General features: G+C 39.0%; 1 protein-coding gene across 6 annotated transcripts in view; it reads left to right on the top strand.

Annotated features, from left to right (window-relative positions):
* The window catches only part of LOC124166509 (tumor necrosis factor alpha-induced protein 8-like protein), a 242,900-nt gene that overhangs the window by 80,826 nt on the left and 134,909 nt on the right, over positions 1-27,165 (top strand). Inside the window, exon 2 of one of the 6 annotated variants that reach the window (XM_046544048.1) lies at positions 19,042-19,137. The exons of the other annotated variants lie outside the window; for them this stretch is intronic. The gene's annotated coding sequence lies outside the window, so the exon portion shown is untranslated. The remainder of the gene's footprint in view (positions 1-19,041; positions 19,138-27,165) is intronic. 6 annotated transcript variants of the gene reach the window in all.

Genomic DNA, 27,165 nt, shown 5'->3' with positions numbered 1-27,165 from the left:
GATCATACGTTAAGCAAAAAATCATACAGATGAAACGGAACTAACTTCAATATTATGCTGAGAGAAATAAGAATTCCCCGGTAAAATAATTTCTAGAAATGGAAAATGAACCACCAACAATTGCCGTTATCAAAACGGCTCCATAGTTGCCCGCCTGAGTGGAGAACAGCCTTCGAATCAGAGGACTCTTCTCTATCTTAAATCCCACAGAAAGTTTCCACTGTAGCCTTTGGTCAAAAACCTAAAAGAAAAATGTTTCATGGCACCAAAAAGCACTGCAGGAAACAAATTCGATAATTTTCAGTGACAATTGCTGAAACAAAACTTAGACTAATGCATATCAGCTATTTGGTCGATCATAAGTCTGTTGTAGAAATTTAGCTCCACCGTCAAGGTTCAATTTGAAGAGAGTATAAATAATAAGACTCAAGAATTTATGTAAAAGGATTTACTGAACAATTTTTTTAATCTTTTAGTGGCACTACCGAAATTGCTCTTCCTTGTTGGATTGTTTTGTTCAAATATTTTATTCTTGTGAAGACCCTCTGCTTGGCGTAACATTTAACAACTGCTTTGTCCAAGTTGGAGACACAGCACAGAGCATTGGTAATTTGTCGAATTAGTCCTAATTAGAGGTTAAATTCTACTTCATTACAGTTTGCAGGTAAATAGAAACGCGAAAGAGTACATAAAAATATTATATGGTTTGACTCAAGTCAACATTTATGAGTTTATAAAGGCTATTCTTAACCAATTTACTAGTTCGAGAGAAAATATTATGATTAAAATTAACGTAAGTTTCTTTTATGTGAACTACGATTTAACACTTGATTCCTGATAAATATTTTTATACACGCTAAAACTTTTCTGTCCCTAAATCAATAAACAATTTTGCGCATCCGTGGCCTCAAAAATTTCTCAATAGCTCTCAAAGGCATACGAAAGGCCTCAAATTTACAGACTTAGTACTAGAAATTTGTTTACCTGATGTCTTACCATTGGCACACACACTCATAGCATACGAGGTAAACGATGAATTTGCAAAATAGTCCCTGCATGAATGAGTGCGCAAAATATTAAGTTCAATTTGCCTTAAAAGGGAATAATACCTGATTTTCCAATGCAATAGGGGCATCTAAGTTATTGATTACGAAATCTTTAGCATATCCACTTCGTTTGTCTGACTGATTCACTTTCATTTCTTTTTTCACATGTGTGGGGGGCGAGACACGGTCAATGATTCGATTAGTTAATATATACAATAAAAAGATTTTTCAATTTGACCATCCGCCTGTGAAATGAGACATTCCGTCCAGCTTTCTTCGTTTTCGACAAACTGTTGGAGCACGTTGCCACAGTACAACGGGAGCCTGGCATATCCGACGATTAAAGGCGCTCTTCACCCACAAAAAGTTCGTCTAATGAGTAGTGGATTACAAAGACGATTTCCAGTGAAATTGTAGGAAATGTGTTCAGATTTGCGTTAAACACAAGGCGGCGCAAGGTCTCAGGAACTTATTCTCTCTCAATTTCTAGCGTGCAAACAATGAAATGCTTAGGAACAGCTGGGATACAGGGTCTACAGTGACGTAACGGGACTTCTTCTGGCGCATGCGCAGTTACGAATGAGGCAACCTTACAGTCTAAGAACCCTACCTGGCACGGTAGTAGCTTATACCCTGATGCACAACATTGTTCTCTTTGTGTTTCCGTACGTGCGTAGACCAAAGCCGTCTAGTTAACTCATACCCCAGCGAAAAGGTTTGCACCGAGCAGATGCACAGGCGAGTATTGTATCCTTTGAGTTATGTTTTCCCTTTGGGCGTGTCATGAGGTGTGCATACCCGGCAGGATGCCAAACCACAGAAGTTGTATGACGTGACGCAACAAATAGCAATGGGAAATTTACGCAAAGAACACGTTGAGCACAACTGGTAGTAGTCGTATGGGCTTTGGGAGCATGAGATAAACGTACGTACTATCTTCGGTTGTAATACATTCAGCCTTATGGAAACGCATGGCGGACAAACAAACAGTCATACTCTCAGTTATAAGAAGAATTCAGCGATAACTCAATTCCAAGTAGATATCTCTTCTTAGTTTTGAATTACCTCTACCAAAATGGTTTAAAAATCTAAATCATTGGATGAAGAAGGGAATTTTAGGTGTGTTTTTTATTCAATTTTCCTTTACCCTTCAATTTTACATTATTATTTTTTTAATAAAAACGTATTCTTTTTCTTCCCCTACCCTCAATGTGCGAATTTCACTCGCCCGTGGCCTAGTTCGGGGTAAGCCTTATGCTTATCTATCCAAACCACCCGTTAGGGTTGAATCACTGATTGAGTGAACTAGTATTACACAAAAAATGATTTATTCGCGAATACAAAAGAAGTGTCTCACACGTAGGGACGAAAAAGCGAAAATTCGGAAGGGTTATCGCGTGAATAACACTGTTAGAGAGCGCAGGATGCTTGCGTGATTTTTGGCGCTACCCATGAAAATTGAGATTGATGGTATCAATATTTTATGAGATGGATTACGCTAAATATGCTCTTTTTTATTTATTTTGATTGAAGTGGATTTTTTTCGAACAAAGTTTCGTCTATACAACATATGGTGAGCGTGCACTCGACGGGGACAGTACGGACAACATGTTTACTCCTTCCAGAGCGAGACTTGCACATAATGTTGCAATAAATGTTGTATTTGAAGCTGGCATCCTTCGATGATAAGATCGAAAAGTTAACCCCAAGAGCTATCCAATTAAAATTCCTTGTGTGGAGCTTGCATCATTTAACAGATACTCCTGCATACCAGCTATATCTTATACCGCTTGTAAGTAATTGCGTGATCGGAAACGAAGGGTTTCCTAGAGCTATCAAAACCTTCTAGCCGACATTAATATACTTTAGAATCGCAAATACTTCTATTTTCCTAGCCACATATTTTAATTGATAAACACAAGTTGTCAGCAAGTAATACAATATGGCCGTTTGCGTTTCTCAGGTGGCGATGGTGCTGCCACCATCGGCCATTGTATTCGCGACTAATAAATAAACCCGTGAATATTAAAAATTTTATGATTGTAGACTCCTCACTTTGCCTTACATTTACTGAAACCGGCCGCCAGTCCATGTGAGGCTACTGATAGGCGCATTCTGTGTAAATTAAGTAGTTTCGTTATGTTTTAATGACCTACAACTGGTTGAAAGCAATGGCCTTCTTATCGGATTCGTATTCACCGTAAAATAATGCTACAATAAATGCAATTTAAACTATGGATACATTAGAATGTCATCAGCGAAGATAATGCACTACCATGTGGTAAGCGTCGAATAATAAGAGGTACTAATATTAGCCTTGAACAAACTTTTAGTGAATTGGATGGATGAGGCAGATACTTTGTGGAGATCCATTATGAGATATGAAGTGAAACACTTTGCACTTTCCCCATAAAAATTTATTAAGCTACAGTCGACATGTTTCGCTGCACTGCAACATTATCAAGACTAAACCAAGAAATTAACCATACAAATATGTATACACAAATTGCACTCTCGCAAACATTTGAGAAATTGGGGGTGGAAAGGAGGGTTGGGAATTTTAAACTGACCGTTGGTCTGGGTTGAGGTAGGGGATGGTGACTATTTTCAGGTGCTCGGAGGGTTTTTTTCCCCATTAGCTGAGGGAGGTCAAGGAGCGGAGAATGGAAGGGAAAAACACGTTCATTAGTAATAACATCTTTCCTGATAATGGCAGAAACGATGTGCAACTGTTCCCAAATGTCCATTTTTTTCCTTTATTAACCCGTTGCAGTATTTCTGGTATGAAGTCAGCCCGGTGTCCATCTTCTAGGAGGTGAGCCGCGAACTGGGATTTTCCTTCCCTGTTTTCAAAGTCCCTCTAATGCTCTTCTGCTCTGACCTCCAAAATTTTAGTCCTCGCTCAGGAAAGTTTTTTTCTTTTTCTTTGCAGCTACATACCCCATCGAGCATTTAAATTGAGAAGAAACAGGACCTTTTACCCATTTATCACAAAGTTATCACTAAATTCCTCCGCCAACCACAAAAATTCGCCATTAGCTGCCATGCAATACAACAATCACAGTAGCCTGGGATCAGAGTCCTCTAGATTGCTCTCTCAGCACTACTCTCTCATCGTAGTTATTATATGGCAATATAGAGGACTCTGTCTCGGATTGCTCCCTGCTGCCACCTGACGTCCAGGTTCAAAAAGGCGAAACTAACAACAATGAAGTGCAAGGAGTTGGAGGGGCTGAATGTACCACTCTCTCTCCTCTTCAATATATTGTCAGAACGGAAAATTACCCAATCCGTTTGCCAAAAGGTCTTCCAGTAACAATGAGGATGTGATCTCTTATGCGTTCCTCATGAAAACGTTTTACTTATCCCATTCTCCCACCCAATAGTGGCTGATTGTGCCTTCATTACCTTCGTAATATTAATGTTCGCATCGTTCCACATCAATTCAACAAACGCTTGTTTCTAGGGCCTCAGATTTTTATGAAAATTTCTTTATTGATCTATATTCACTCTGATGCCATTTTTTCGAAAATAAATTATGCCATCAATGTCTATTTTTTTTGCATATTTGCAAAGAATGATTGTCTTGAATATTATTCTACACTCTATTTATCAACCATATTTTCGTGGAATCATGATTTATGGCTTATTTTTAAAGATAAGCCTTTGCATAATTCGTTTTTGTGCAAAAAATGGATAAAATCAACCATTTCGTATTATTATTCAAAAATATTGATTTACTTTTCTAAAATACTCCATCTCGGATTTTGTTCATAGACTGCTCGGAGATATTTAGTTTGAGATGAATATAATGATGTTATAATAAGTTTTTATTTCTTAATACTGGCGAAACTATTTTCTACAGAGATGGACACACGAGGTGAATATCCCATAAATATCGCCGATGAATTAGACTGGGTTGGTTAGAAAAGATCATAGCAATTGCTTTTATCCACGTTTTGTACTCTAATTGCGGAGGCAGACATTTTTTCAACTCTTGAACGGGGTAAAATTTTATTTTTACATTTAAGTTCATTTTGTGCTACTTTTTGGGTGAACTGCATTCGATGTGATGTGCCCGATAGCGATCTTCATTTATTTCCCTGAAACGAGGCATTGTGACCACATCGTATCGTTTAATTGAACCGTAATCACTTTATTCGGGTCAGGAGGACCCATTTAAGGTCAGAGGAGCGTGAGGGAGCACATGGCCATGTGGTAATTTGCTATCGGTGTCGTCCAGGAGAACGTTGCCCGCTTGAGGATCGATTGGCCACCGTTATTATTTTGTCTTTGTTGAATCTGTATCTTGGCGACCAGCTTTCGCTTTGCCGGTTGCCATCGACTTCCTTTTGTTTTTTTCTTTCCACTTTTCGACCAGATGACCCCTTTCACCCCAACCCCCTAAACGGTAATTGTGATTGGTGCGGGCAGAGTCCGCGTTGCGGCGCTAGTGGGCTCCGAAGCGAGACGTGCGCGTCGTATCATCAACCTAATCGCTCGCTCCTGGCCCCATCACCGGGATATTTTATCTCCGTCCCTGCTAGGGCAGTGAGCTGCAGTTTCTTTTCCAGACCCGTTCATTCGGTTTCGTTCGTCGAAATGAACCACTTCAACGATTCATTACTTCTATTAAACATAACGTTTTCGATTCTGACGTGTAAAGCGAATTGGTTAATTATAAATTAATAGCATTTTTCCAAAAACAATATTTTTATAACATAACTGATGATTCCGGGCTTAACTTTTTGTAAAATCTTTCGATTATGGAAATGAAACAATAAACTTTGTAAGGTTCACTTTATAGTATATTTAAAAAGCACGATCCGCGATTCGTAACATGGTTACGTCTTCGTGGTTATAGCACAAAATTTTACGAAACCCGGGATGTGCCTTTTAACTACATTAGTGAGCCTTACAAATGTTTAGTATTTTTATAGTTTTAAGTTGTTAATATGTTACAATTTTATGAGATTGAGAATAAATTAACTCTCGCCCTGTGTAAAACGAAATTTAAGCCTCTTTGGTACTTAATAATAATTTTTTCTTCTTATCTTGACCTCTTTTAATCCATGGTAAAATAGTTCTCGGAGTATAGGTCAATGTATGTGATATAAAAAAGTTTAAGCCAACGTTTCAGTTTAATATAAGACACGGTCTCGGGCATAATTATGTGGAATTGCTTCATTATAGAATAAAATAAAATAACTTTTTTTTATTACACACTTTATTTTAAATAGCACGACCCGGGTTTCAACATCTAGTGTTATCATCATCATCATAAGGTTTATTTTAATTATCATAAAGTTTATTTTAAGCTATCATCAGGGCTTCAATATGTTCTAAGGTTCCTCTTGTATTTCTTCTTAAATTTTCCATTTTCGAAGTCCAAAAAATGGGTTAAGTTTCGATGTTGTTATGCAGCTACCTCTTCGGATTCTTCTCCTTGTACTTCTATATTGTAGTATGAGATGACGGTGATATGAAAGTGATGAGTAACTAACGCATAAAGCAGATAGATATCTAAATTTTCATTCCCACCACCCTCTAAAGCACAAAATAAATACGGCCATGGCACTCAAATTTAGAGCACTCAGTTTAAGTGATAAGATCCTCCATAAAAAAAATTTGAAAATAATTGGTAATATTTTAGAAAAAAACCACTTTCCAAAAAAATTAATCAATAACATACTCTATTCAAATAAAAAATCATCTTCACAGACTCACAATACAATAACTACAACAAATATATCAAACACAAATACAGACCAATATCGAGGAATGATTTATATAAATGGATTATCAGAACAAATTACCAAAGTATTCAAAAAAACAAATTTTAAAATAGCACATAAAAACTATAAAACCCAACATAAACTCATATATTCTAAACTTAAGTCAAATACCCCTATGCAGCTTAGAAGCAATATCATTTATTCAATTCCATGTAAAGACTGTGATAAAAATTATATAGGCCAAACACGTCAATATTTAAAAAATAGGATCTCACAACATAAAGCATCAATTAAGACCAAAATTCAAATTTGTGCATTAGCAGATCATGCAATTACAAACAGTCACTCATTTCGTTTCGAAGAGGCCAAAATTTTAGATACAGAACCAGTTTTATCAAAAAGATTATTCAAAGAAATGTACCACATATCCAGAAATAAAAAAAGCTGCAATAAAAGAACAGACATTACTTACCTTAGCAAAATTTATCATAATTTAATAAATGACATAACCAACAAAGAAAGAAATCCAAGCAACCAAATTGTAAATAAATAAAAACAACGTCAGACTTAAAGGTAAATTTTGAATATGTATTTCCATGTATTTTAATGTATAACAACTGTAAAATTGCCTGTATTTAACTAATTTTGTATAATACATTATCATTTTTATAGCCCTGAGGATGGACAAATATAATGTCCGAAACGTAGGCAAAGTTTGAAAAAATAAATAATATTTACATTTGACCCACATCTCGTGATATAAAAAAAAAAATATATATATATAATAAGGGGTCGTGAAGTATAAAGTTTGAGTTATCATTTAATATATCATCCCTTCCTTTACGAAATCTATTAAGTTTGGTTTTTCGTGCAATGATCACCATTTTCTCTTCTCATTTGACAATTTCTCCAATGAATGTAGGACATTTAATAAGATATCAACATCATCTACTTTTTTAGTTACTGTATAAATTATGCAATCGTCTGCAAATATTCTAATAGGTCTCTTTTTATTCTCACTAAGATCAATTTCAATTAATTTCCGTAAGTTTTGAAACTCGATGATGCGTTCCGTTGGATCGAATCCATCTGGAACGATTCATCTCCTCCGCGAACGACTCTTCCCACCCCGACCACTCATCTCCACCCCGAACGACTCATCTGCTCCTGACTGGTCTCTTCCCTCGCTCCTTCTAATTAACCTACATCGTGGATGTGGCCATTTCACATCACTGCACCGTGAGTTTGTGGTCCACGAAGCGCGTCATATCAGTCGGCGGTTGCCCGCGAGTGCTGCACAGTCGGAAGCTGCGGCCAAATTTAGCGAAGCACTCGGGTTTCCTCGACAACGAGAAGATACTATCCACCCCACACCCTCTCTTCTCTCCTTCGCTCAACTGGGCAAGCTTAAGGTTAATGGCAAGGTCGGAAATGACGTCAGCGCACCCTGCACGGAGGTAAAAAAATAATATGGCTTGCTCGATTTTCTCTCTAACTGATAAGCTGGGGAGATAATTTCAGAACGGATAGAATTCGTATTCATATTAATTCGTTTTTACTCTAACAATAAGGAACTTAAATGAATGCTAGGCGGAACATCGTTGAGGCATTTTCTCTTTAGAGGCCGTTTTACACGGGGCACGTGATTGCATAATGTGACGTGTGTACGAAGGCGCAGTCAAAATTGCGTCGTGTATAGCGGTGAATAGGGTAGTTTCCTTCATCAAAGAAAACGAAATGCATTGATTGCGATTCGTTGCCCACCATTAGTGTATTCATAATATACAAATTATTTGGTTTTAGAAATCCCAGTTCAGACGAATGGCAATGGTCAATTTTTACCGCATTTGAAAAAGGCCAAATTAGCGCCCATACGATGCCACTCCACGTGACGTCAAAGGGACCTAGTTTCTATTCTAGTAGATAGGAGTTTTACATTGTCTGAGATTACCAATGCATTCATGAGGCACAGAGCTCAGGGAAACATCTCTTAATAATCATCCATTAAAATTAACTAAGTTCTCAAAGTTTCCTTCGTTTGATAGGGTATTAATAATCCTTACTTAAGCCAAGCGCTATCTGCTAGAAGGGTACTCCGCTACCTGCTAGCAGCCTGCATCGTAGCGGCGCTCATACCCTCGCATCAAGGTACCCTCACACGGAGGCAGCTGGGACTTGAATGACTTCACACGGGCTTTTCCCAGCAATCATACTTAGCCGTCGTGTTTTCACGCGCTTGAAAATTTTCACTTTTCATTTAATCGCTAAAAATAGATATCGTCATTTAAAAATCTAAAAGCGTGAAATACGTACTCCAGGAGTAATAATCTTTCGATTTAGGCAATAAAAAAAATAATAGGAACCACCCTATTGACGAGTTTCTTCTGTCCGGAATGGCTATTTCTCCATCTTGAGAGGAAGGAGTAGTGAGAGTGTGTTTTCCCCGTTAACATCCGGCATCGTCCATTATGGCTTCCTTTTGAGTGATCCTATCCTCTTGAGACCAAACTTAAGTGATTGGTTTCTGCTTTCCCCCTGTTAAAGGGGATGGATAGCCAGGGTTCACGCATCCTCTCATTTTGACTTGCTAGAGGAATCCGTGAGTAGAGGTTTTGGGAGTTGCTGAGTTGGTTGGATTTTATTATACAGGGTGTCCCATTTATCATGACCACCCGAAATAACTTTTTGTCCAGATGTAAATTAAAAAATGTGTCTAGCAAATGTCCATTAGCCGTCAGGGGGACATTAATTAGCATGATTGCCTTCCTTGTAGCTTTGTTATTTACAAAGATACGACAAGCGGTATGTCTTTTTTAAATGGCACCCTATATTTTTTATTCGGCAATTCATTTCCTCCCCTAAAGACTCATTCACAAATGTAGCACAGTGGGCCATTAACATAAACACAGTGTTATGAAAAATGACTGACTCTCTAGCGCTTAGTGCAAGGACGCGGGTATTGGAACTACTCCACTTGCTGACGTTGACGGTGAACAAATGAAAACAAGGTAAAATGCGCACCAGTCATAAGAAACTCGTCCGCAGTGAGTGGACGAGTTTCTTATGTTTACATAACACTGTGTTTATATAAATGGTCCACTTTGCTATATTTTTAATATGACTTTAGGAGAGGAAATGAATTGCCGAATAAAAAATATAGGGTGCCATTTAAAAAAGACATACCGCTGGTCATATCTTTGTATCTAACAAAGCTACAAGGAAGGCTATTATGCTGATTAATGTCCCCCAGACGGCTAATGAACATTTTCTAGAAACATTTTTGAATTTTCATCTGGACAAAAAGTTATTTCGTGTGGTCAAGATAAATGGGACACCCTGTACAAGCAGTCCGGGAAAGACAGTGCTCAGAAGTGCGGTTGAGTGGCAGGATATTTATGCTTAGGAATAAAGCAGCTGCGATGACGATCGACCGCCTCTCCACAATGTATCAGAAGAATAACTCAAAATTGAAGTAAAAAGATGAGCGGCAGACGATGCGCAGCAAACAATAAATAAAAAACGAGCTTCATATACCGCGTGTGGAATCAGCTTAAACCCCGCGCTACAAGATTGATGTCGTGTCGTCGTGTTTAGCCGAACGTACGTTAACCAAAAACGTCGTGTGAAGGCAAACCCCAGTAAAAAGGTTTTCACCGATAGGATTAATAGATAGGTGTAGAATCCTTTGAGTTATGTTTTCCCTTCGAGCGTGTTAAAATGTGTGCCTACCCGGCAGGATGTTAGGGAACATAAGTTGTTTAACGTGACGTAACTAACGGTAATGAGAAAACGACGCAAAGGACGCATCTGACACGACCTGTAGTAGCACTACGGGCTTTGGGAGCATGAAATTCACGTATGTGCTAATTTTGGTTGCAATCCATGTAGCCGTATGGAAATGCATGGCGGACAAACAAACAGACATCCTCTTTTATAAATGAAGATAAATAGATGGATTAACACTTTGCATGCTTCGGGCGAAATATTACGCCTCGTGGAATCCTTCGATTGTTGCTAAGGCCGTAATATCTCGCCGTTCCCCTTGTAGAAAATCGGTATTTTTACCGCGGGAAATACTTTCGTAGGGGTGCCATTCATTCCCATATTGATAAAAAAAATGGACATTCCCCGCGCGAAGGTATTTGAAGATCTTCTATCGATGATTAAGCTGGCCTGTGCAGTGTGTGCAAGTTGACGTCACGAAGGGAAAAACCAATGGATGGGCGCGTCCAGGCACCGCGATGTGAACGGTGCTACAACAAAATATTGAAAGGAAAACTAATAATTAGCTAGGCTAAAATGGTTCGTATATATTCATGAAGAGTTTTCAGAACCACATATCAAAGAAGTTCCTCTGCAGTATTTTTTTAATATATTCTTTTGCTATACATGTTTATTTTCCTACTGTCAAATTTATCAGATTAGTTGGAAATGAGTTTGGCCACAGATAATCTAACGCTCCCATTTAACTTCTGATTCCGTCAAAATCAGTTTTTTTTCTTCTTTTATCTTCCGGCCGAGTGAATCACCCTCTTGTTTGATAGGCTTCGAGTTGACTGAGGATTTGTCGGCGATCTTCTTTTGTTTGCACGCGATTAAGCGCCTCTCGCGGCGCGCCTGTTTACTTCTCGCCTCTCGACAACACTCACTGACTTGACTACGCCTCCCCCTTCCCTGTTAATTGCCTTCTCTCCTCTCCAGATTGACTTCCTCCTCTTATTCACATATACTATATTCCGATATCACGGATTTCCTGCCGTACATATCGACTAATCAGCGACCTTATAATGTCACTTCCATTTAAGTTGCTTGTCTCACTATGGGAACCAATTATAATTTAAATAAAGAGTCCTAGAGTATGGGATTTCCATATTTTAGTATCGTCGAAATTAATGCGTTTTAATCGTTGAAATTAACGAAATTAATCGGTGGCCCAATGCCCCATGTTAAAATTTTACTGGTGAAAGGTGACATGCGCAAAATCACAAAAAATTGTGTTCATTCGCTTAACATTAGCCGTTGAAGCGATAGAAATTAAGCTATAAGTATTTCAGATTTTAGTTGTAGTGGAGGAAGTGGTGCAAAAGTGGAAATTTTTTTAAAATTGTGTTATAACGAGCTTGTTTTATGATGGAATTTTTCCAAATTCATGAAAAAAACTCACAAGGATACTACCATTTATAACCGCTTTTAGTTTTATGCTAAATTTATCGTTTACCTCGTAAAAATAATTGAATTATAAATTGACACTTTGATTAGCCTTTCAAAAAGTGCTCGTGATGTGGGAACGTTTGTATTCTAGCTATCATACTGTAGAAAAGTGAAATATCAGATCATCTACTTATTATTCATTGTAAAATCAACGCAAAGGCTAAAAAAATGGCAATATTCAATAAAATGTTCACTTGCAAAAGCAACAAATGTAGTTCTTATTTTCACAACTGGAGCACAAAGGTATGTTCTTCTTGTCTCTTAGTGGAACAATTGCTTTTATCATATAGATTGGACATCCAAATTTTCCCATTTACACATGGACTTCGGGCCAGTAATTTTCACTAGCTTCTGAAACTGGCGAAAAGGTGATGTAGTAGACAGAACACATTTAGTTGACGGAAATGTGGAAACGTTTCCACATTTACCCAATTTACCCACATTACCATTATCGGCATGTTGAACTATGAAGCTAAAACTATGCTACATTTTCCAACTGGTAGATTACTTAAATACACCGGATTTTAGCATTTTCTATGCTTAACAATAGTGTCGATAGCACTAAGAAATAACTTGGTGGACTAGGTGATTGAGTTAAACTCAAAAGCTTACCTCAAAAGTTTAACGAGTGAAGAGAAACTTGGGACAAGTATTTCACAGACAATAAACCATGAGTTGACTGTCACCGCTCCTACTGGCTTACTAAAGAAGCAGGCCAAGAAGTCAATGCGGTCACCGCTAGCCTACAGTACCTCCCAAGCCCTAAAGGTTTTACTCCCACATTACCAACAAGCTTCCACATTTGCACCTCTCCCTCTATTATAATGAATATTTGCAGCAAATTAATCTGATTTAAGGTGTTGACTAAATTAGTGTGCACTCCGATTTTAGTTTTGGGCGTGTCGTCTATTATGTGAAACTGTTATCGATACTTTAAATTTACTCAGCACCGGAGGGCCGGGAACTATTTTTAAATATCGCAAATCCTTAATATTTATGCTGCGGCTGAGTGATTAATACCAGTGTTAGTCGTCGAAAATGGCGCTGCTTCTGGAGAACTAGAACTAGCCTAAGAATGCATTGAAATCTGGTTCTGATCTTTACTGTAAAAGAAGTTGGTTGATCGGGAGGTGAGTTAAATTTTACCCGGAAGGAAAAATAAACTGACAAGAAAGTGACTTGGTAAAAACGTGGCAAAACCATTTGCCTTGACCCTGGATCCGAACTGAGATATCTGGAATGCGCGCCTTGTTTTCTACTAACTTTGGCCTTGTACGAACAACGGATGACACTCTTCTATCGGGATGGCATCGTGGCTTGGTATTCGCCCGAGACGTGTGGGAAACCAGCAAACCACAACGCAGGCCGCCCTGCATGCTGTTAGGGCTAGGAAGAACCATTGAGATGTCTTCCGTTGTTATCCTTCTCCGTCTATCTCCTCGGGGTTTCATCCCGAATCGCTCCCATTTCTTAAGCCTGAATCACACGATCATTTTTTTCGTCGCGAAAAGTGATCACTATCGCGATCACTCGAGTGATCATTCGCAATTGATCGTCGCTGGCAATTGTTTTTCGCGATCGCGATGAGGATTCCCATCGTTATTTTTCATCACTCGTCCGGTCGCTTTTTCCGTCGCTAAAACCGTCCTTAAAACTCCATATCAGCCAATCGGAACGCATGACCGTATGGAGCGATTGCAGCGCAACGTTTGACAATCGTAGGAACGACATAGATAAACAAACACGCTGTATATTTTCGTGATGCGGGTCCCATGACAACGATCTGTGATATTGAAAGTGATGCGAAAGCCGACGGCGGGAGGGACCGTGTGATTCAGAAAAATGATCACTAGAGCGATCGCTTTTCGGAAAAGTGATCGCGATAGTGATCACTTTTCGCGACGAAAAAAATGTTCTTGTCATTCAGGCTTTACGGAGCAATTGCACTTACGTGTACATTGTGGCTCGCTTCATAAACACTGAGCATACAGTGCGTTATCATCACCGAGGTAGCCATATAGCATTGTTGGCGGTAGCCTTGGCCTGGTCACCCCGGAGACTATTGTCGTCGTAGAAAACGACCAGGTGCGATTTTCCTTGTTGCCATGGCAGTTCTAGTTGAACAATCCTAAGATTGGTTTGACGCAGCTCTCCACTCAATTCTCCTATCCGATCATCTTTTCTACTAACTCGGTCGATCTATTTTATCCGCATATTTATATTTCATTTTATCATTCTTCTGTAGCACCACGCCTGTACCCTAGACATCTCCGCGGCGGTCATTGTCCATGCCTCACTTCCGTACAGAACCTTACTCCGAATGTGTGTTCTGAACTGTTTACTTACATCTATGCTAAAATTTCCTTTTTAAGTTGATCTTTTTTTATGAAATGCTCTCTTTGCCTTGACAATTCTGCTGATAATTTCTTTCTTTCTCCTCCCATCGCTAGTCATCCTGTTTTCCAAATAAAATTTACCTCTTCCAGTTTTACTTATAATACATAACATGGTATTTTGCCTAATTTATTATTTTACCAATATAAGACATCGAAAACATTTAAAGATAATTTTATGTTTTTGTAAGATATATCATGAGAAACGATTCGTCTATTACATTTCGAGCAATTAGAACTTTTTCCAAATTTTGTTTGGCATGATTTGCGAAATTTATGGATTCCTTTGAAATTTTAAGACCAACATTTGATGATAGATTCAGTGGAGATTAGAGTACTCTTACTTCTGAGATCATTTCTCCCTTACCCTTTGCACTAGGTCAACAACTCTTCTGACGAATTGAAGGATCGTTTCTTCAATTACGAAGCCTCCTCAACGGTCTCAGATGTTCGAGACGGACCTTAGACCTTTCCTAGTTAGTATTCAACGGAGCATGCCTCAAGTCTCATCGTAATGGCGTGGGCGTGTTGAGCTGTATGTAATGTCGTGTTTTAAAGGCGAGGTGGGGTGTGAATAGCAAGCCTAATGCGATGGCTATCATTATGCATGAATAAAGTCAACAGATTGAGGCTTAATGAGTATTGTGTTTGATAGTTCTTTGACACGCGTGGACGCGTGGTGGGTTTATTGAAATATAGGGAAAAAAATACAAATTAAGATTACAAATCTATTGCTTCTTCAGAAAATCAAATGCATGAACTTTTCTTGGGTCTCCTACCGGGTGAATAATTCAATCTCCAAGAAATTGTTTTCTCTTTTCTCTTCTTCAATTTCTCGCTCGAGTATGATGAAGGAAACGTGCATCGAATCATCAACGGTGATAGAGCTATCCGGTGGGAGACCCGAAAAGTTTGCACACAAGTAACAATAGGGTGATTTCCTATTATTTTTTATTGCCTAAATCGAAAGATCATGGAGTACGCATGCGTGAAATGCGTACTCCTGGAGTACGCATTTCACGCTTTTAAATTTTCGAATGACGATATCTATTTTTCGCTATTAAACGAAAAGTAAAAATTTTCAAGCGCGCGAAAACGCGACGGCTAAGTATGAATGCTGGGAAAAGCCCGTGTGACGTCTGGCTGCTGCTGTGTGAGGCCACTTGGGTGCGAGGCTATGAACGCCGCTACGATGCAGGCTGCTTGCTGCCGAGCATGGTGGTACCGTAGAGTAACCTGTTAGCAGGTAGGGCTTGGCTTAAATAAGGATTATTAATACCCTATCAAACGAAGGAAACTTTCCGAACTTAGGCAATTTTAATAGGTTATTATTAAGAAGCTGAGCTCTGTGCCTCATGCATGCATTGGTAATTCCAGACGATGTTAAACTCCTATCTACTCGTATAGAAACTAGGTCCCTGTGACGTCACGTGGAGTGGCATCGCATGGGCGCCAATCTGGCCTTTTTCAAATGCGGTTAAAACTGAACATTGCCGATCGTCTAAACTGGGATTTCTAAAACCAAATAATTATTGTATTATGAATACACTAATGGTGGGTATCGAATCGCAATCAACGCCTTTCGTTTTCCTTGATGAAGGAAACTACCCTTTTAAGACTAATAAGACTAATTAATAATTACGACGAGCATTTATTGAAATCCTTTATGGTTCGAGGAAAAAAAGGAATTCGCATACATATCCGTTCGGCAAATTAACAGTCTTAATTTATACATTTTTTGGGCCTGTAAAACAAAATCATAAAAGAAAACAAAATAATGAAAAACCGTGAGTTTACTAAATACTTCTTTAACAAATGAAGTTTTTTCGATTATGAAAAGTGTAAAAATTAGTTTAAAACCCTCTACATAGTACCTTGTTTTTTTTATTTTCCCCCTGGTTTTGGACCCCCCCTGAACGAAATTCTACGCCACTGCCTCCAGCGGCTCCCAGCCTAATTCGCTTAACATCTGGATAACGCTGTCTTTGCAGTAGGAGGACATAAAGTCCGAACCAATAAGTCCAAACCGAAAAGTCCAAATCTATTAGATCCAAAAGTATTTTTAGAAAATCTATTATTTTTACAACTATTTAAACTATTTAAAAATATCCCTGGCAACGCTATAATATTTTCGCAACCTACTTCATTGTTTATGTTCACTTCATTGCGATTGACAACAGTAAATTTGTTCATACTCAATTTACTCATACGTAAAGGAGGTGGACATGCTTCTCACAATCATGCACTAAATCCTGAAGAAGTGGAAGCTTTACGAATACTTGGTGCTATTAAAACGAACATCCTGACCGTCCACCAGCGGCAGTGATGAGGGTCGCATTCAATGCAAGTGCTGCAGTGCAAGCGCATTTACCAGACAAACATAATTTAAGAAAAGTTATTCAGCGGGAACGTACAAAGGATTTATCAGCGAATCCTACTTCTATTGAAGACCTTGAAAGCGTACCTGACAGGTTTACAGAGACCATTACTGGCGACAAATTTCTTATCTACGATTCTTACGAAGATGACGATTACAACTTAAATTGTGGCAGGATTTTGGTTTTTTCTACACGTGAGAATCTCTGAATAATTTTCAAATCAAGTATTTGGCACTTTCAATTAGATGGCACGTTTAAAATCACTCCTCTAATTTTGGAATTTTTTGGTTTGGATTTTGGGTTGGACTTTTTAGTCCTTGGACTTTTTTAGTCTTTGGACTTTTTGGTCTTTGGACTTTTTGGTCTTTGGACTTTTTAGTCTTTGGACTTTTTGGTTTGAACATTTTGGATTGGATTTTTTGGTTTGGACTTTGTGTCGTACAATCGTCTGTACGCCCGTAGCATAAGGTTGGTGAGCACTAACCCCCTGCCAAACACCACAGGGTGGCTTATAGATTCATCTCTGGAACTCCGGATATCAAGAGTATAAACGCGGATGAAAATGAGAGGAGCCCTTTTACAATGCTGCTGCCATCTATTACGTGTTCCCCCCGCGACCCGTCCCCCCTCAACCCCTAACTTGCCACCACCCCTCCATGTCCCCCCTCATCCATCATCATATCTCCGCACGCTAGCAGCTTTCTTTGATCGCCGAGAGAGGGGATTACTTGAGGCTCAGCCGCGCCTCATGTCCATGGGATACTCTTATCCTCTCAAGTGGTCGTGTGCCCGTCAGAGAAAAGTGGAATCGCTTTCATCCCTGCTTTCCTGCAACAAGGACGATATGGGGCGTGTCTAGCCGATCACCCAAGCATTAAGGAGCGATTTTTCGCATGACATGGCCTCGGAGTAAAGCTGCGTGTACAATGGCGACCAAATATCGAGACTTTTATGCCGAGATTTCTCTCAGGAATGTAAACAGAATTAAGCAGATAAGGATGAGATGTTACCAATAGGCGTAATTCATGAATTTTTTTGCGATAAATTATCTCAGTATATAACTTAAGCAGGTCGTCCACAAGCTATCTCTAAATATAAATTCTCAAGAGTTATAATGATTTCTAGGATGAGTTGTTGAACGTTTAAGGGTGACCTTGCAGTCCTTAACATTGTTGGATTCACATTGCTCATAGGGTGGAAATGACTCACCACAGGATTAGCTATCAAGTCATTTTGTGGCTATGTGTGTACTGGTGACCGAATCTCTTCCGGAGACTTGATATCGAGACTTTATCTCAGAAATGTTTGACAATATTTTTAGCCTCCGGGAGGTTTCCGAGGTTTCTCATTTATGTGTCCAATGAATATTGTAAATCATCACCCCAGACCTAAATACTGTCTATTTCTACCCTAGTACTGGCCATTTCAATGCTTTTGTGCTGTTTCTGAACAACCTACCTTTGATGCGAGTAATAGGTGTTTGATAGCATTTTAAAGAAAGAATATTGCTTTCGTTTTTTCTTCATTTTTTATTTAGAGGTTAGTACCACTTTGTGTAATAATGGCAAACTGCTATTTTTCAAAAGACGGATGGCGTTATATTACGCCCGTAGCACGCAAAGTGTTTAAGACAAAACGTATTATTGATTTCTCGGGTTCTCAGCCAGGTTAATTCTTTTATATAAGCCGACGTTTCGAGAGACGACTTGTCTCCCATCCTCAAGGCTGTGCTACTTCATGGAAGTCCAATTGCACACTGAACAGGATCTACCGTTTACCGAGGACATCAATAGATACGTCTCAGGTGTCGTCCGATTGGCTGTAGGTCTTTTGAAATTCTTCACGTTCTTCTCTTATGTTTTTTATACAGCTGATTACAGGTGTCCATGTTCTGGTAAGATGAAAGCCTAGTGTCCCGATTGAAATTTTTGGGATTGAGGCGGATCTCTATTGCTTCCTTAATTATGCGGTCCCAGTAACGTTGTGCGTGGCAAAGGATTTTCGTATCTTCCCATCTAATAGCATGGTCTTCAGTAATGCTGTGTTCCGCCACGGCCGACTTTTCTGGTTGCGCTAATCTGAAAAATCTTCGGTGTTCTTTTAACCTCTAAAAGAACACCGAAAGAAAGAAATAACCTGAAAGAAAGATTTAACCTGGTTGAGAACCCGTGAAGTATTCATCAATATTATTCACCTGGAGAAAATAAAATCGTTTAAAAAGTATTATTCTGTTTTTTCTTCCATCAATTTATTCTTGCCTTTCTTTTTGCTATTTCAGAGTCTACGCCCTGAGCGGCCATATCCAACCTCTCAAAAAAGTGTTCCCCGATTTGTGACTTTTGACTGGAGAGTGGTCTTTCGTCGCTTTGAGCAGGTTTGTGGATAAAATTCTGAACTTTTGCTAGGCAGCCGTATGTTTGTGGTCTAGATACGAGTATTTTGTACCAATTTTAAAGCACTGCACGAAATAAGCGTCTCAAACGTGCGCGTGACTTCGTACAGAGTTGCTTGTTTAATGCAGTGGTTTGAAATACGTCCATCGCGGAATAGCGACGAAGTATGATCTATTTCTCCGACCATGGCTTAAGGCCTGGTTACACGGTAGATTGACACATACAAGTTAATGTACGTTTGAGTGAATGATTTTGGTGGACCGGAACGGAACATTTACGAATGCATGAACCAAATTAGAACAGGTTCTATTTGCCGTTCATGCATTCGCACAAGTTGGGTGGTTACACGGTGCATTTTTGGCGCTCATACTCGCGTTCAAACATTTAGACATTAACCCGTACGTAGGGATGGACGGATCCAGGATTTTTTCGGATCCGGATTCGGATCGGATCCTTGATTTTCGGAGCCGTATCTTTCGGATCGGATATTTTCGGATCCAAATGCATTTTCAAATTCCTAACGCTGAAATTCCCCCGATGATTGTTCAATCTCTTGGGAAGAGTCGCACTATGTGCCAGGCGTATTTTGCCTTTTTCATTTTCCACGGCTGAAATTCTCCCACATAACCTCTGCGAGAGCTTTTAAACAAAACGGTTCATGAGTAGAACAAGAATCGTATGCGACGGCGCATTCGAAGATAGAATCGGAACTCTTTCCACCCTTATGGGGCGTTGCATTCACTGAAGCTAATATTCAAATTTTCGGATCCAGATCCGATGTCTTCCGCGACTTTGGATCCGATGTATCCGATGAAGGGCAATATCCGCGGGTATTTGGATCCGAGGTATTCGATCCGACCATCCCTACCCGTACGTGTTGATATATCATGTAACCAGGCCTTTATTAAGCACGACTTCCGCAACATGTGACACCGTATGAACTGGAGACGTCAACGCCTTGCTCCAGTGGCGTAACTATGGGAGGGATGAGGGGATACACCCCCCCAAATCCTCAGAGAAATTAAAAAAAAAACATTGAAAACTATTGTCTAGTTTTGACTTATAATAACTGCATCTGCTTAAAGTTAATTCTATAGTGTCAAAATGATGTAAAATGTATTTCCAGGCATGTCATTTTTCAAAAATTTTCCCGGCCCCTCTGTTACCTGGGAAGGGGTCGCCATCCCAGGCCATCCCATCCTCCCCAAAGCAAATTCCTAGTTATGCCACTGGTTTACTTCATTACTAATTTAACCGTGCGCTAAAAATGGAAGTACAGTGGATATGTCTTCGTAACAGGCAGATGTATCACATGTACGGTGTTGTAGCTATAATTAGACTAGAAATGTAACGCGATATTGATATTGCAACATTCTGAAGCAAAGGGCTTTCAAATAATCATGCGACGTCCAGTTCAATTTTATCGATCTGAATTTCACAAATAGATGAAATTGTAAAATTAGTTTTTTTTGTTTGGAGCTCTGGTAGATAATAACTGCATCTGTTTAAAGTTAATTTTTTGTGCCCAAATGATGTCATATTTACAGGCTAATCTTTTTTCAGGAAAATTTTCCCGGACCACACTTGCCTTAGGGGGAGGGAGAGGGGGTCGCCTCTTCAGGTCATCCCATTCCCCCCAAAGCATATTCGTTGTTACGCCATTCAATGGCGTGGCCAGGATTTTCGTTCGTGGGGGGGGGGTCCAAAACCAGGGGGGAAATCTTTGAAAAACAGGGTAATGAGTAGATGGTTTTAAACTAATTTTAGCACTTTTCATGACCGAAAAAACTTTATTTTAATGAAGAAACATTTAGTAAATTCATGATTTCTCGATATTTTTTTCTTTAATGAAGGAAAATAATCGTGTTTTTATATTTAGGGAGGGGTCCGGACCCCCTCCCTGGCTACGCCACTGTCTTGTTCGGTAAACCCAATCTGAGATCTGGCTTACTAATGGTGAGACCGTTAACACTTTCCGTGCTGACCATAGTACTGTAGATCCGATTCCAATGCTGACCTTTTTCAATTCTCATATGGTATTTCTTGACAGCCAACCTTTGATGTGAGGAATTCGGTGCTTGGGATCATATTTAAAGAATGAATTTTGCTTTTTTCATTTGTTTATCAAGAGTTTGAACTACTTTTTAGAAAATTACAAATTATGATTTTTCGTGAGATGAATAGCGTAGTATTACCCCCGTAGCAAAAATCGAAGGATTTCTCATGGCGTAATATTACGCCCATAGCAAGTGCTAATATACCCGACCAGCAATCGGGGGATTTGGGTTCGAATCCCGGCTTATCCAAATATTTTCATGGCGAATGTCATCCTTCGTGTGTATGCTATAAACATAATTTCATCCTTGGATGAAACGGAGTGAGATCATCAGATATACGGATAAGATGAAACAGTTGAGTAAAGAGAGGAGGATAGGAAATTGAACTAAAAAAGGGTAAGGCTGTGGATGTGTTAAATGCCACGTGGATTGCAATCTGAATATATATTAAATTTATTAACTACACTCCGTTGAAGTAAACAGTTCATTTGGATGATGATTAAATCAAATGAGGAGAAATTCTAATGCAGATTACGAAGATCATAATGAGAAATATAAACAAGCTTAAGGGATATTTCGCTAAAAAAAGGTTAAAAGCAAACTTGTTGTACACTACGATAAACTAACGTATTAATAAACTAAATCTTCGCTGTTAGACGGTCAATAAACTCTCTTGCGATATTTCGTTGAGAATTAAAGCCTAATTGTCGAAACTCTTATTAGCTTAATGAAAAGTTTTTGAAACCGTTTTTAGTTTTTTTTTCTTTGTAAAATTTTCGTGAAACAGCGAAACGAGGGTCTTCAACCAGCATGCCACCCTCCGGCTAACTTCTCGCGGCACCTAAATAAAATATTTTATCGCGAACCAAGTTCGAAACACTCGTAAAAAATAAACAATGCCAAAAATTGCATTGATTAATTGAACTTTTTAACCAATAAAGATTGTTGCACTCTGAAATTTTGTTTTTTATTCTTTTATTGATCTGGGGGTACAGTCACGTGGAGCTTAATAATAATAATAATTATAATATGTCTTTATTCGGGCGAGGTTGAGACTAAAAAGTCCCCTCTTCCACCTAAACCCTCGATAGCGTCCATGCAAACATATTTAAAAAATTGTAGGTAAAAGTTTACAATACAAAAGATAAGTATACAATATACACTATTTGTGAAATGTCAAAAATATAAGCAACTATATGTGAAAATAAGTATATGTATGAGTATATGTATAAGTATATGTGGGAATAAATATGATGATAAGGGTGTAGTTTTCTTCAGCGAAAAAACCCACTGCAGGAACACGCCCACTCATGAAGGGGGCGTGAAAAACCCGCGAAAACCTATAGTGGCCCTCGGGGCGATATGAAATCGATATTTGAGTATCGATTGTCGATATGCAAATATCGATTTCATTTTATCATTTCATTTCATCGTTTGCGTATCGATTATCATAATCGGCCCTTGCATTAAAACAGGTCGAAGACAACAAGTAATTTATCTTCCACTTTGGAGTATCATATTAAATCTACGATCTGAGAAAAAAATTCAAAGTTTCGCGATTTTCCACGCATTTAAATGGAGGCTCTCCCCAAGATGGCATGATGCGTAACTTCTGGAATTTATTTGCCCAGGGGGGGGGGAGGATGTCAGCATTCAATTGTTTACCATTCAGTGGTTGGTGAACTCAACTCGCCGAGTTAGCTCACTTTCTCTTTTCAGATCCGTTTGAATTTCGGATCTGAGTTCGCTTTGGTAAACCGTCCTCCCCCCTTCTTCCTGTTCAAGTTTCCCCTCCCAACCGATCGCGGTCTTACTTCCTCCCAAACTTCCCTTTATCGCTTAACTCTCTCGTTTCCTCCCTGGAGGCGCTGCAGTCGAGTTTGAAGAGGGGAGGAATAAAGATGTAGAACTTCGTCTCTTTTTATTTTTAAGCGAATCGGTTACACATCGGCTTCCTTCTTGGAAAATTTTCCCTACTCATTTATTCTAAAAAAGGAAAATAAACGGAAGCCTTTTGGAGCAAGGATCTAAAACTTCTGGTGCGTAACATTTCTTCCCGTTGTTCAAAAGTTTATGTAATTTATTTTCGCTTAGTTGATTTATTTCGTTCCTTGTTAGAGAATCGTAAACTTGGTTCCAGAGGAGATCGGGTTGCTATGGTAGCAAGAGAGTTGGCCTCCCATTCCGTGGGCCCGGGTTCAAATGCCCGATCCCTGCTTGAGTGATTTGTGGTGGGCACTTCAAGTTAAGCTCTCCGTCCGTCGGATGGGACATTAAGCAGTGGTCCCCTTGGCGCTTTTCGTTAAGAGCAGGCTAATGCCGACGCTGGGTTTCTCTCCATCATTCCTTCTCTCGAATGCGAAAATGACCTCGGCTGTTATTGTTCTCCAGTAGATTGCATTTGACAAGAAGGAGAGCAAGAATGAAAATGATTAACCCATTATAACCCAATGTTGCTTCTAAGCAACATCAAAAATGTATACATTTTCAGCTCTATTTAGGAAATATATAAACCACACATTATTTTGTGGTATAAATTATAATGACGAATTGTTTAGCTGCCAAGATAGTAATGATTGAGTGCAAAACTTTCAAGTTTTCAAATTGAAATATCGTGCAATTTGAATTCTTCCAGAATCAGCTCTGGGTTAGAAAGGGTTAAAGTGAATGAATAATTTTTTTTAAATTTTATCACAGTTGATCCGACTCAAGTGATTTGAGTTGGAGTTAGTTTATATAATAGGGTAGTTTCCTTCATCAAAGAAAACGAAAGGCATTGATTGCGATTCGTTACCCTCCATTAGTGTATTCATAATATACAAATAATTTGGTTTTATAATTCCCAGTTTAGACGAATGGCAATGGTCAATTTTAATTGCATTTGAAAAAGACCAGATTGGCGCCCATGCGATGCCACTCCACGTGACTTTACAGGAAGCTAGTTTATATACGAGTAGATAGGAGTTTTACATCGTTTGAGATTACCAATGCATGCATGAGGCACAGAGCTCAGGGAAACATCTCTTAATAATCACCTATTAATACTGCCCAAGGTCGGAAAGTTTCCTTCGTTTGATAAGGTATTAATAATTCTTTTTTAAGCCAAGCGCTACCTGCTAGCAGCCTGCGTCGTATCAGCGCTCAAAGCCTCGCTCCAAGGTCATCTCACACGGCGACAGCTGGAACCAGAAACACGTCACTCGGACTTTTCCCAGCATTCATACTTAGCCGTCGCGTTTTCGCGCGCTTGAAAATTTTCACTTTTCATTTAATCGCGAAAATTAGGTATCGGGATTTAAAAATCTAAAAGCGTGAAATGCATACCCCAGGAGTAATAATCTTTCGATTTAGGCAATGAAAAAATAATAGGAAACCACCCTATATGAACCGATAGCCAACTTGAGGTAGAGATTTGAATCCTCGAGGTAGAGTGAGCACTCAAGATGGAGAGGTTCTGGGGTAAGACCCTTCTGCATGGGCTTTTGTTCGCGGTCATTTACTCTCTAGCTAACTCTAGGAATCTCGTATAATCTCTCTCTCTCTATAACTGATTTTTTTTCGTTTAAGTTGTTTTTGCCGCGTCGACTCATTTTTCGGCGGACGACAGTTTCGGGCGCGTTCCAGATCCCGTCTTCGGGTCCAAATGATCTACAGAGCTGCAATTCTTTATAAATATAAGGCTAGTCATGCACACGCTGATTTTTCACGGTATGATCTCCATAGTTGGAGGACCAGTGTGAAAGATGAAGGTAGGTGATAGCTTATTGAAGCTCTCGTGAATCGCTATTTCTAAAACATAAAACACATAAAAATTCTGTATATAAAAAGTTATTATTATTTCATATTGTTCACGAACGAACCATAGAACAGTAATAACATCGAGAATATCGTAAAATCATTTTAATTTTTCAAATTCATCAAATTTCATGACTGAGTCGTTTATTCACATTATGGATATTTTAACATCGCTAAACATTAATATTGTTCAATTTTTATTGTTCAAATTAATGCTGAACAAACACATTTATATTGTTCCTCTAAATGGTGCTGAATTTATAAAAATCTGATGATGTGGTAGACTCGTCATTTCAGCTCATGGGGTTTATGGTGGTCCTTGCGTCTCCTCGTTAGTTTTTAGTCTGACTCGGGCCCGCCAGCCATGCGGAGAAAAAAAGGAGCGAAATGAAGGAATGAGTAATCAAATGCGTGACGAACAGAAAGCAAATCTGTCGCTATCTGTCCGGAAACGCGAGTCCTTATCGGCACAGCGCAGACGCCGCGACGCCACAAGTCTGCCACTTGCGCCCCAACGGCGACCATCATATACGACTCGCACACATGCCGGGTGTTTCAGGAAGAATCTACTATATTTCAGGATTAGGTAGGGAAGACAGTTTCAAGTATTTTTTTTGCTATAAACTTGGGGTCGCAACTCCTTAATTACTGAACCATGGCAACGCAAACAGATTTCGAATACACTTTGCAGTTACCATGGAAACTGTTTTTCTTGGGTATCCAGCCTTTGCGACATTTTATTTAATACTCTGGATTTTTAAGGACATTAAAATAATTAAGGTGTCATTAAATAGAACATTAAAAATGTTCGATTATAATTGTTTGAAACAATTAATATCGAAATGGGCGAGATTGCTCAGTTGTACTGTTGATACTCCCTCAAAGCTCTCGTTTAATTGTTTCCGACAATCGTAGTCGCACACTTTTGTCCAACCTTTATTGTTCAACTTCCTAAAAATCCAGGGTTTTAGATAATATGTTGAAAAGGACTGATACGTAAGAAAAACCGAGGAAGGAGGACGATAGAAGACTGGAGGCGTTTGAGATGTGGGTATGGAGAGGAATGGAGGAGGTGAAATGGACGTAGAGGAGGAGGAACGACGAAGTGCTGGACATGGTGGGTGTGGAGATATAGCTTGTTGATGAGATACGGAAGAGACGTAAGGTATGGATGGAGGGAGTACTTAGTAGGGAGGGGATGTTGAAAACAGTGTTATAGAGGGAAGAATGATAGGTAAACGAGGGAGAGGAAGGAAGAGATACTGTGTCCGGCGTGACACGGTGGAAGTCTTTGATATTCAGCTTAGTAAAACCACTTGTCTGTTTCCACACACTTTTATTTAAACCGACCATGGTTTATTTGGAAATGCCTTGATAATGGCACGAGTTGCCGAAACCATGGTCGGTTTAAATAAAAGTGTGTGGAAACAGACAAGTGGTTTCACTAAGGTGAAGGAAGAGAGTAGGATTTTTAGATGGAATGAGGAGTAGTAGACCTTATTGTTAATTTAAGGGGGTAACTCATGAATGGAGGGAAGACTGGCGGAATGCGTCGTAAATATTGAAATGAACGTTTGCATTTTTCTGCGATTATAATATTTATTCCGACCTAGATTTCGATGTCCCTACATCATCTTCTTGGTACAAATCTTGTGAAGTGCATTCAATTAATGCTATTTTTAACTGGAGTGGGGAAAATTAAGGGGAGGAGATAGGAAAACCTGAATAAGAAAGTGAACGGAATAGAGAGGAAAAAAAGTGTTTAAATTGAAACCACCAAACACCATTTGTACCTTGAAGATGATGTAATCGTATCGAAACTTAGTCGAAATAGATTTTATAATCGTGTAGAATTACTAATGTTTATTTCTATATGGTAAAAGTCCACTCCACGCTTGAATCTACGGGTTTATTTCGTAATTACTCCATGGAAACCTACCTTAATCGGTAGAATACTTTAAATAATAACGTTTGTTAACTCGAAACTAACATTTTGATAGTATTAGGCCTCAATGAGTCAAGTAACAATCCCTGGAATCACAATAAAAAAATCGCTGGGGAGTGGCGTTCAAATTCTTTCTTCCATAATTCAGAGTGTCCTGCGATATCTGGTGGAAATGTTTTATATCCATGAGAATAAACTAAAATGGTAACCTT

The sequence above is a fragment of the Ischnura elegans genome, chromosome 10 (assembly GCF_921293095.1).
Source record: "Ischnura elegans chromosome 10, ioIscEleg1.1, whole genome shotgun sequence".
Taxonomy (NCBI): Eukaryota; Metazoa; Arthropoda; class Insecta; order Odonata; family Coenagrionidae; genus Ischnura; species Ischnura elegans.
Note: the sequence above shows the minus strand (reverse complement) of the source record. Positions and strands in the feature narration are given on the sequence as shown.